The sequence below is a fragment of the Helianthus annuus genome, chromosome 9 (assembly GCF_002127325.2).
Source record: "Helianthus annuus cultivar XRQ/B chromosome 9, HanXRQr2.0-SUNRISE, whole genome shotgun sequence".
Classification (NCBI taxonomy): Eukaryota; Viridiplantae; Streptophyta; class Magnoliopsida; order Asterales; family Asteraceae; genus Helianthus; species Helianthus annuus.
In genome coordinates this window covers 74,418,235-74,431,446 of record NC_035441.2, presented here as the reverse complement: position 1 = coordinate 74,431,446, position 13,212 = coordinate 74,418,235, and positions in this window count along the sequence as shown.

Sequence of the window (13,212 nt, the reverse complement as noted above, 5' to 3'; positions counted from 1 at the left end):
ACAGTAAAAATAAAGAGACAGAAACATTATCGCTAAACATTTATTATATTAAAAGACACTACATGGGAAATTGAATTTGTTTATCTTTTCAAAACGGCATAATTGTCTGTCACATTATAGGCCTCCATCCTACATGGCACAACAATTGATAAAAAAAATACATATCAAGAAAATAGGCCTCCATCCTACATGGCACAACAATTGATAAAAAAAAGAGTTAATTACACAAATGGGTCATGTGGTTTATACATAATTTCGCCTTAGGGTACTAACTTATTTTTTTAACAGGTTTAGGTTCTATGGTTTCAATTTTGTAACACCTTTGGGTACTAACACCAAAATTAGTTAATTAATGACCAAAATTAGTTAATTAACTAATTTTGGTGTTAGTACCCAAAGGTGTTACAAAATTGAAACCATAGAACCTAAACCTGTTAAAAAAATAAGTTAGTACCCAAAGGCGAAATTATGTATAAACCACAGGACCCATTCGTGTAATTAACTCTAAAAAAACAAAGTACAACAGCTAAACAAAAACCTTCACACTCCACACATTCGCTAAAAACACCCCATCTTGTCTAAAACGCCATATAATTTAAAAAACAATGGTACATGTTATTGCATGGAGGTTTGAGAGGTCAGAGGACGTTTCGTCATTAAGTTCTCTGACAGGAGAAGGGTGAAAGTCAAAACAATCAAAGCCATACTTAGTTAAACGCCAAAATATTTACTATGCTCCTGATCTAAAAAAACAATAAAAACGCCATGTATTTGTTAAACGCCAAAAAATGGAGAGATGTTGTGAGACACGTTTAAAAAAAGAATATGAAAGGACAAAAAAGCCCCTCCGCCCTTCACTATGTCGCGTGCCACGTGTTAGGCCAGGATTCGTTCTCACCGTTCTCACACTCTAGGGCGTTTTCTCCTGATCCCGTACCAATATATATATATATATATATATATATATATATATATATATATATATATATATAGGTAAAGAGTAAAATAAAAATGCGCTTATCGTACGATACGTACGCGATCATCCCAGCCGTTCGATCAGGTGCAGATCGTGCGAATTCAATACATATCGCATGTGAAAAAATGGTTAGCATGGGGTAGTGTGAAAAATGGCATGGGGTGTGTAGATGGACAAAATCGCATGTGGAAGATTTGAATATAGCATGTGAAAAAATGACATGGGGTAATGTAAAAAATGGCATGGGGTGTGTAGAATCGCATGTGGAAGATTGAATATCGCATGTGAAATAATGGCTAGCATGGGGTAATGTGAAAAATGACATGGGGTGTGTAGAATCGCATGTGGAAAATTGAATATCGCATGTGAAAAAATGGCATGGGGTAATGTGAAAAATGGCATGGGGTGTGTTGTGACAACCCTCACTAAACCAGGTATCCGTACGACTTAATTAATAATTAATTACTGCTTAATTACTGTGCTTACTTGAGATTGTGGATAAACTGCTACTTGAATTACTGATACATGTACATACCTGCATCATCCTTTATTTACTGTCACTACATTATTTACATGCTGAACTTTAGTGACAAATATGATGCACAAAAGCACAGTAGCACTATGAACGGATAACCTATCAAAACATGCTGATATAGCCAGCATCAGGCAGACACTGCCTCTAAGGCCTGTATGAGCCAGAGATAGCTACTACACTAGTAGTGAGTGTAGGGATACAAGGGTTGTAGAAATGCGTCACTAGATATAAGTTACAGTGACCGGATGTGCCTAAAACGTACTCTAAGTACAAAACTCAACACTTTAATTGAAAATTCAGCATTTGGTTAACTAATAAAGTGCCAAAACATGAGAAAAATATTACTAGACACTTTCCAAAGTGTCGGGAATAAGTTGTGCCACTAAAAATAATAATAACGACACTTTAAAGCTTTGTTAAGCGCTTTAACGGATCACTAACCAACCGAACAACCGGACTGTACCCGGAACATAAAAATATTGCCATTAACATTGTTTATCTTTTTCTGAGCCAGTTAGGGTCCCCGAATACCCTAACACCCACTGTAATGCACAACACACTAGTAACCGAGTTAACCTTAACTTAACTTAACTAGTACTTAACTAATCGTTGGAAACCAACCGGGTAACCCCCCCCCCCCCCCCAACCGAACTCGTCCCCTAGGGGGACACCCTTGTACTTTTTGTGATTAAATTAATCAAGCTTGCTTGATATCTAGCTAGCACATAATCCCTTGGTTAATGACCATGATAATTGTCTATAAGTTCTAACCTAAACACACTAACACTTTCTCACCATCTAACTCACAACACACACACTCTCTCCCTCCTTGCAAGCTCTCGGTCGAACCCCCTACACCACCCAACCATTTTTCGCTTTTGATCATCTCATTCAAAGAGCATTCAAGTGTCGAGGATCACATACGAGGAAGCTTGGTGCATTCGGAAAGCGAAGGACCTCTTCTCATTGCTTTTATCCACACATTCTTCGACTAGATTCTTCCCTAGCCACGAGCTAGTAGTAAGTTGCTATAAACGCACTCTCGATCTATTTTAAAGTGGTTAAACGATATATGACGGTTAAAACTCATGAACTTACAAATGAAGTGTTAAAAGTCTACTAAAATGATGAATATGTTGGTTAATAGCACAAGGGTTGTGTAAATCTTGTAAGATTTGTTTTGTGTAACTATTTAGTGCCGATCTATGTTGTGGTAGCTCGGATCATCGTCTAACCCGGATTGGTCATGATCATGGATCATGACATAGAGTTTGTTTAAGTGTAACAAGGGTTAAGTGATGAAACTCTACCACACACGAAACTTGAACTTGTGTAAAAACGATTCTACTTGTGAAATAGTGTTTAAAACTAGTAGATCTACGGATCTACAAGCGGTATTTTCAAAGGACCAAGTGTCAAAGAAATCTTATTTTCTAAAATCGGATCTTACATGAACAGGAATGATTTTAAACACACAAGTGTGTAAACACTTGTGTAACACTAAGTTTCGACAAAGAACTAGTTTTGTCAAATTTTACAAGAAGTTGTAAAGATGGAATTTCTTTAAAAGCGAGGCTTTTACGAAACCGGATTGATTTATGTAAAGATCCACTAAAAGTAATGAGATTTACTACATATTTTTGGAAAAACTACAAGTTCATGTGATTCTTGCGATTTACATATTTATTTACTTGTTGATGCTTCGGACATTGTTATTGTGAAATAAGAAAATTGTTGAGTTGAATTATAAAAGAAAATGATACGCTTGAAAGCGTGGCCACCTCCAGTTACAGGGGAAACTCTGGCGAAATTTTTCTAAAAACCTAACACTTAAAAGTATTTTCATCACAAGTGTTACAAATGTATTTTTGACTTGTTTTCAACATGTAAATTTCGCCACGACTTTATTTACAAAATATCGGAGGTGGGATTTTCACAAAATAAAACGGGGTAAATATATATTTGATATATATTTTTCATAACATCACTCGTATAAATGGTTATGATTATTTTGTGAACTATACAAATATTATTTTTAGGGTAAAAATAATATTAGCGTGTTAACGACTCCAAAATAATACGAACGCCTTCGCAATAATTATTTAAGTTACACAGGTAATTATTATTACCACTCGATCTTTAAAACGTAACTTACGCATTTTAAGGAAATATTTATGAGCGCGTATTTTTGTCAAGGTATTATTTTGGGAAAATCATATGTATTAAAATATAATATTTTTGGGAAGAATATCTATATTTTGGAGTTAGAAATAAAATATATATTAAGTGAGACTTAATGATATATTTCGAATTTTACGAACGCACATGTATTAAATCCCCCATCCTTGGGAAGGAAAATAATTACCAAGTGTTTACAAAATAAAAATACGAAATAGTTGTCTAACTATTTCTCAGAAACTTAAACCATTAAGCTACGGCACGGCCGTCCGTCTAATAGAGATAGTACGTGTAGGTCGTCGCACAGCTGCTTGATTAGGAGTTATACTTGGTAGAGACGCACCACTGTGAGTTCATGTCCCCCTTTTCTCTTAACTGTTTTCAGTTTTCTAAACTGCGGGGGTGAAATACATGTTACTATGATTACGAATATTTCTTACATGGTATGGTTAGCGTAAGGAGGGTTATTATTTAGATCATGTGAGTGGGTAGGGGGAAACTTGAGGCCATTAATCCTCAGGGTAGGACCGAGGGGCAGGAGCGGTAGATCTATCTGGGTGTAGCGAGCCCAGCCCCAGGCCCAGCATAACGGACCTCGGGGTGACTTTGTACCCAACACATAAATCTGCTAGGTTTGAGTCTTCCTACTTGCACTTCACACATATCAATGGCCTTGCAAACCATTGGTGATCTCTTTTTCCTTATTTGCTACATACCAGGATTTTATACATACAAAGGTTTTACTTACTCACTTACACATGAACTCGCTCAACATTATTGTTGATTTTTCCAACTTACATGTATTTCAGGGAATTAAAGATCTGGCGCGGTATGTTATGTTTTCCCGCTGCAAGGTGTTACGAGGTCATCCGGGTTTAGGGGATGTGACTTTTTCCTGGACGAGTCACAGTCCTTAAACTGCATTTATATCATGTTGATGCTTGTGTCTGTTGAACAATGTTTTATGTTATTAGGTTGTAATGTCCGTTGCATGAGCCAACGCCGTAAGACAATGTTGTGTTACGTTTGTTTTAAAACTTAATCCTGTGGATGATCTTGCATGGTTTTATTTTCATTAAGCTATGGTATTAAGGAGTCACACCAAATTAACCACGCTTCCGCAAAGCCAGGGTGTGACAGCTTGGTATCAGAGCTCTGATCATAGCGAACTAGGATTCCTTCTTGAGTCTAGACTATGATCACTAGGGCTCTCACGAAAACATTTTTACACTGCATACCACTTAAGTCCAGATCCAAAACGTTTTTACAAACAAATGTTGAGCACATTTTATTTATTATTTATAGGCTCAGTCTGGGAGGCTGAGGCTCAGTCTGAGAGGCTGAGGCTCGGTCTGGAAGGCTGAGGAAGTAGGCTAGTGGGACTAGGAAGAACAATCCGAAAGGCTGGGAAGGTAGTTTGAGAGACTAGGAGATTCAGTCTGGAAGACTGGGAGGCTAGTGGGACTAGGAGAACTATATGATTGCTTATTGGTGACTAATATGTTTATTTGACTATATGATTGATTATTTGTGCATATGTGTGTTTGTATTACAAAGCGTCATGCCTTCATCAGATACTGGAGAATCGGACACTACAGATTCCATGGCCATAGTATCAGGCGACATAGTTTCATCAAAGCACGAGGTGTACGTTTCCGATACTACCAGCACAGACGATGACGACTTTCATCCCTTTGCGCTGCCCGATGTCGTAGCAGAGCCTGCTGATGGCCATCTTGTTGGGGATTGCCACTCGTGGTGATCCCTGCTCCTGTGCCCCTTGCCACTTATCCCATTGTTGGTATGCCCCCCGACGTTGTCTCCAACGACGATGTCGAACTATTAGAGGAGGACCCACTTGAGGGCGAGGCCCTATTGCTGCTGGTAATAGCCTACTGCTTGCGGACGCTCCTGCAGAGGAAGCTCATACCCATTCCCCTGTCCCAGACTCATTTGAGTTTCTGACGTCCGCATCTTCGCATATACAGGGAGTGCAGCACCACTCACACGACGCCGACCCTGATATGGCGTCATCAGCTGCACCAGTTCCCGCACACAGCTTTGAGTTTGATCACGATATTGAGGATGATCCTGTGTTTCCACCTGGTTTTGATCCAGACCATGACATTGAGTTCATACACTTAGACCAGCCCTTGGAGGATCCTGTAACCCCTGTGTTTGTGGATCCAGCTGGTTTTGGGATGGAGTTTGTTGATCCGGAGCCAGCCGTGGCCCCTGAGCCAGGCGTTGCTCCTAACACCGCATTGGAGCATAACCCTGTTCATGCCGATGCACCTGTTGTTGCTCCTTGATTGACCATCTGCTTGGACGAGAGAAAATTGGGGTAACTGTGCAAGACAATTTATTATTACGGGGGCCCACGTAATAACGACTTGTAGTGCACAGAAATCCTGGTGGACTCTGCGGGTCAAGCTAATGAAAACCAATGTAGCAGGAAATAACTAAAACACGAATGACCAAGGCGATGTAGCCTCGAGTTCATTCTATTTCAAGCAACGAGCCAAATTGGCAAACTTATGTGAAGGCTCAGAATTTATTTCCTCACTCATACATTGAGTATATTTACGTGTGAAATTGGGTGATTACATGATGGCTTATGGTGCTATGTATCTCATAGACAATTGAAATGTTGTCTAACCCACTTCATGCCACTTCGGTAGAAGAGAATGCCACCCAGGCGTAACACAAGCACCAGTACGTTGCCAAGGATAGAAGCCGAGCTGCAAAAACGCATCTCACAGGCAATTGCACGACATGAAGCCCTCCGCTTTAAGCACAGTAATGGCACTACTGGAAATAACCCTCCAACTGACTGCACCTATAAGCAGTTCCTGAACTGCAAGCCTTTGAACTTCGACGGAACAGGAGGCACCGTTGCATTTGTTCGTTGGTCTGAAAAGATTGACTCCATTATAAGAATGACTAATTGTTCGCCCCAACAGAGTGTTACCTTTACCTCGGGGTCATTTCTAGATGGCACACTCTCATGGTGGGACCATCAGGTTCAGGCCCTTGGCACAGATGCTGCTTATGCACTGAGCTGGGACGAGCTCAAGGGAATGATTGAGAAGAAATCTTGTTCTAGGACTAGAATCCAGAAGCTTGAGGTGGAGTTCTGGAATTTGAAAATGGACGAACCAAGGATTCCTGAATACGTCCAGCGATCTCACGGCTTGTCTAGGGTCGTCCCCTACTAAGTCATTGAGGTTGTATGATTCAGTTGTGTACTTTACATTGTGGTCTCGATTTATGGCAATGCAATCGCAGTATTCTCATTGCTTGTGATGTTTGATCTACTGTTTATGTTCTATGACATGAGATGTTATGTGGTTGATTTATTTTTAGCCTGTGATGTTATGTGTTGATATTGATGAATACATACGTGCACTTGACTTGCTATGACCTAATCTACGTGAAACATCTTTTAGAAGATGCCACCAAGACGCGAAATGCGCATGCCCACCTCTGAGGTAGAACTTCAAGAGATAATTGCTGCAGCTATAGCACAGCATGAGACCCTACGCTCCGAACCTAGCAGAGGCACCTCAGAAAATAACGGTTGTCCCTACTGGCACTTCCTCAACTACAAGCCTCCGAAGTTCGACGGCACTGGGGGTGCCATAGCTTTTGTGAAATGGATTGAAAGTATGGAATCCATCTTTCGAATGAGTGGTTGTACGCCAGAACAACAAGTCCCATACGTTACTGAGTTGTTTCAAGATGGAGCTCGATTATGGTGGAATCTTCAGGTTCGAATAATGGGCCTAACTACAGCATACGCGTTAACTTGGGATGAGTTGAAAGGAATAATGCGTAAGAAGTATTGCACCCAAACAGAAACACAGAGGTTGGAAGGTGAATTCCAGAGCCTGATAATGGAAGGTCCGAAAATGTGGAATACATGCAAAGACTTCATGATTTGGCACGAGTCGTTCCGTACTTGGTGGAACCAGAATTGAGGAAATTAGGACATTTCATTTGGGAACTGGCACCTCAAGTCCTGAGCTTAATGACAGCATTTACGCCACCAACAACTATGGCTGCAAGTAAGATGGGCTTGGCACTCGTTACGGAAGCCATTAGACTAGAAAAACTTGCAAACCCTGACAAGGAGACTCAGGTAGAGTCGTCCGGAAAGAACAAAAGGAAGCTCACCGAAGATACCCGAACGAATAATGATGAACAAAGATCTATTCGAGGTTGTTTTGACTGCGGAGACAAAGGGCATTTCAAGAAAGATTGCCCTAACAACAAACAGGCCAATGATAAGATTTACTTAGAAACTAAACCAAGACGTGCTGGGTGTAAGTATCACCATGAATGTGGATGTCGGAAGCCTAGGTGCGGGAGGAAAGGACACAACAAGGATGGTTGTGGGATGAAGAGTCCCAGACAAGGAGAAAACAGTAACAACGCTCAAGGTGGAAATGGCAGAGGAAATGGCCGAGTGCCAGGATGCTTCCATTGTGGGGACGTTGGACATCTTAAGAGGGAATGCCCGAAGTTGAAACAAGACCGTGAAAGAACATCCAGCATCGGAGTTTGTGAAGCATGCCAGGATCCAGGCATGATTACTGGTACGTTCTCTAACAACCAAAACTTTTGCATCTATTTTGTTTGATACTGGTGCCGATTATAGCTTCGTGTCATTAGAATTTAAGAATATTATTGGTTTGACGCCTAGTAAGTTAGACGTCCCATATTCGATCGAATTAACAAATGGGAAACTAGTTGAGACCAGTGAAGTTGTCCAAGGATGTGTGATGGAATTTGGAGGGCACGAGTTTACTACCTGTCGAGTTGGGAAGCTTTGATGTGGTAGTGGGAACGGATTGGCTATCGAGTAACAAGGCCGAGATTGTTTGTCACGAAAAGGTCATTCGTATTCCAACCGAAGATGGTGAAACAATTGTGGTTCATGGAGAGAAGCGTGATACGCCGTTAAGAATTATCAGCTGCCTCAAAGCACGAAAGTGCTTGCAAAAGGGATGTGCTGCCTTCCTGGCACACATTGTAGACAAGAAAGCTACAGAAACAAGAATCGAAGACATCCTTGTCGTGAGGGAATATCCAGAAGTCTTCCCAGAGGACTTGCCTGGACTACCACCTCAGAGGCAAGTGGAGTTTCACATCGATTTAGTCCCAGGCGCCGCACCTGTGGCTAAGGCACCCTATAGACTTGCCCCGTCTGAGATGCAAGAATTGTCGACACAACTTCAAGAGTTGTTAGACAAGGGATTTATCCGACTAAGCTTCTCGCCGTGGGGAGCACCGGTCCTGTTTGGCAAAAAGAAAGACGGTAGTTTTCGAATGTGTATCGACTACCGGGAGTTGAACAAGCTGACGATCAAGAATAGATACCCTCTGCCAAGAATCGACGATCTATTCGACCAACTCCCACGATCAAGCTTTTACTCTAAGATCGACCTTCGATCTGGATACCATCAGCTAAGGATACAAGAGGAAAGTGTTCCTAAGACAGCCTTCAGAACTCGTTATGGACACTATGAGTTCCTAGTTATGCCGTTTGGGTTGACAAACGCGCCTGCAGTTTTCATGGATCTAATGAACAGAGTTTGCAAGCCGTACTTTTATAAGTTCGTGATTGTGTTTATCGACGAAATTTTGATTTACTCAAAGACAAAGACTGAGCACGAACATCATCTAAGAGCTATTTTGGAGCTGCTAAAGAAAGAACAACTGTATGCCAAATTCTCTAAGTGTGAGTTTTGGCTACGTGAAGTCCAGTTTCTTTGACATGTGGTAAATGGAGATGGAATTCATGTGGATCCCACCACGATCGAAGCGATCAAGAATTGGGAAACTCCAAAGACGCCAACCGAGATTCGACAATTCTTGGGTTTGGCTGGCTACTATCGAAGGTTTATTGAGGATTTTTCAAAAAAATCGCTCAACCAATGACGCTCCTCACGCAGAAGGATAAGAAGTTTGATTGGGGAATCAAACAGGAAGAAGCGTTTCAGCTGTTGAAAGATAAGCTCTGCAATGCGCCAATCTTAGCACTACCGGAAGGTACAGATGATTTCGTGGTATACTCTGACGCCTCACGTCAAGGTTTGGGTTGCGTGTTGATGCAACGCCAGAAGGTTATAGCTTACGCATCGCGTCAACTGAAGGTACAAGAAAAGAACTATACCACGCATGATTTGGAACTCGGCGCAGTGATATTTGCTTTAAAGATCTGGAGACACTACCTTTATGGTACGAAATGTACGATCTTCACCGATCACAAGAGCCTACAGCACATATTCAACCAGAAGGAGTTGAATATGAGACAGAGACGATGGGTTGAGTTGTTGAATGATTACGACTGCGAGATAAAGTATCATCCAGGGAAGGCGAATGTGGTCGCCGACGCCCTAAGTCGAAAAGAAAGGATCAAGCCCATAAGGGTTAGGGCTTTGGAGATGATTATTCAAACCGATCTTTCCTTGCGCATTTGTGCCGCGCAGAAAGAGGCTCTTAAGGAAAGAAACCTTGAAGAAGAATATCTCTGTGGGATGGAGAAGCAATTGGTGCCAAACAAGGAAGGAACGTTATGTTTTGAGAAAAGGATTTGGGTTCCTCTGTTTGGTGGTTTGAGGAAAGTTATTTTCGATAAAGCTCACAAATCGCGGTACTCTATCCATCCAGGAGCGGATAAGATTTACCAAGATCTTAAGGATTATTATTGGTGGCCTAGGATGAAAGGCGATGTTGCTGTTTATGTGAGCAAATGTTTAACATGCGCTAAAGTGAAAGCGGAATACCAGAAGCCTTCGGGACTTCTGCAACAACCAGAAATTCCCAAGTGGAAATGGGAACAAATCTCCATGGATTTTATTACAAAGTTGCCAAGAACGCCAAGAGGTCATGACACTATTTGGGTAATAGTGGACCGATTAACGAAGTCAGTGCACTTCTTACCTGATGTGCGTGAAGTGTGTTATATTTTTGATGAGTATTCAAGCCCCTTTTTTACACTTTTAGCCAAGTTTTAAATTTATAAAACACGATATTCACTAACACTAAACACACATATGGGCAAGTGCACCCATCGTGGACGTAGTATAGTGTTGGTAAGATACCGAGGTCGTCCAAGGACACAAGAGCTTTTAATACCGGTTTATCATCAACGTCTAATCAAATCAAAAAGTTAGAAAAATATTTTAAACTAAGAAAAATAAAAACTAACTAAATGCTGAAAATAAAAATAAAATAAAAACAGATAGACAAAATGAATCACTTGGATCCGACACGTGTATTAGTATAACCTTTGATTATTTTTGCACTTTTGCACTTGTTTAAGAGATTATCTTAGTTATTGTAGTAGGCCCCTCTTTTGAAGGCGACGTTACCCTCAACCCAGTAGTTTGAGTCAGCAAGGATACAATCCTAAAGGGTCGGATTATTGAAAGATAATGAATTAAGTTATTAATGCAAATTGTGGTAGGCCCCGCTTTTGGCGGTGACGTTACCCTCGGCTAAGTAGTCTGAGTCAGCAGGGATACAGTCCTAAATAGCCGGGTTATAGTATTAATAGTAGTTAACTTATGAGGGGGTCAAAGAGTTTGAATCCCCGCCATCCAATACCTATGGGCATTGAAGGAGATCCTACTAAATTTGACCCAGGTCCCAAGCAGGACCTCTAAACGCTGAACAAGGGCAAGACCCTTACCAAACCGTTCCCTTAACCCCTGACCAGGTAGCCAACATACCTCCATATAGACCGCGGAGATATGAATGGTGAAAATCTTTTATTTTATATAGACAGTAAAATAATGCCAAGACACCACGGACAAACGATAAGGAAAGATCACCTTCAACATAAGTAACTAGTTATTAAAGTCATTAATACAAAACCAAATAAAAAGTGCAAAAGATTAAAAATAAAAAGTATTATACTAAACACTTGTCTTCACCAAGTGATGTAAGAGACTTAGGCAAACATGGCCTTGATTGTCAAGAACTCTTACGATCAATCTTGGATCCCGAGACGACTCACACACTCTACGATGGACAATGGATGATGGTGGTGGATGATGGTGTTATGGTGGTGGTGGGTGGTGGATGAAGTGTGAGAGAGGTGGTGTGCCAAGGGATGAGTTGAAATAAAGCCAAGCACTCCTATTTATAGGCTGAACAGAAGCCTGGGCACGGCCCCGTGTCCGCTGGACACGGCCCCGTGCCCGTCTGACACTCTCTCTCTTCATTAATTGTAATTCGCAATTACAATAAATGCACCTGCAGCACTCTGACCACACCCCCGTGTCCGCTGGGCACGGCCTCGTGGTGGGCAATAGAAGCTTCTATCACTTTGTCTTTTCTGCCAGGGCTGACCATCCTGGACACTGCCCCGTGCTCGCTGAGCACGGCCCCGTGTTGAGCTGGACACGCCCCGTGTTCAGCTGGGCACAGCCCCATGCTCAGCTTTCTTCTTGTTTTTGCTTTGGGAGATGCTGTCGAGGAGTCGGGCATGCCACGTTTCTTCCTTTTCTTTGTATTTATGTTGGATTTGGCTGCATTTTTGCTTCTTTTGTTCATTTAAGCTCTTTTAACCCTGAAAATACAAAAGGAAGACAAAAGTACACTTTTTCCAACATTAGTACTTAAAAAGGGTTAGTTTTATGGCTCATTTGATGTAATTTATATGTTGCATTTTACTCACATCAAATACCCCCACACTTGAATCTTTGCTTGTCCTCAAGCAAAACTCTTTAATATGTGGCTTACACTCCCAAATGGAATGGGTAGAAGAGAAGGTTTTGGGCTTGTCTTGAGTGTCGGGAATCCAAGATCTTTATTGGGTTTTATTTTTATACTATTTACAATCCTATTCGTTATGATTTATTTAGAACGTTTCATAAGAGAAATTACTTATTTGGGCATAACATGCCTTTTTAAAATTTCATTTATATACAAGTTCACATACCTCACGGGGGATCACTCAACACTCGGCCGAAGGTGTATTTTTAGTGAATCACTCGAGAGCGGCATGGAACTTATTCCTACCATAAGCTTGCCAAGCAATCAATCCTCCTCCTTTTTAACTTTATACCATTGTAAATATCAAGAGGACTTTTTGGGTGAAGGGTTAGGCTTGGGCTAAAGGTGGGTGGTTGGGTTAGTGGTTAGTAAAAGGGCGAAAAGCGTAAAAAGCGTCGGTTTTCGTAAAACACTTTGTTTTTTTTTTCTTCTTTTTTTTCTTCATTTTTTTTAATGAAGCATTTTTCAAACAAGGTTTCTTTTGATGAGCTTGTTTGTTTATTGCTAACTTCATCTCTTTTTTTTTCTTTTTTTTTTGTGTCACAAGAAAACCGAGCTTTGTTACTAAAATAAAGGGTTTAAAATGAAAAAGGTTTTGGTAGGTAAAGGGTGTTTGTTTTGGGGAAAGAAACGAAAAGGTTTAGGCTCAAAGGGGTTAACTAGGGGGATTTTTGGGTAGGTGGTAAAAAAAAGGAAAATTAATGGTGTAGAAATAAAAAGGGGTTAGTCCTAATGC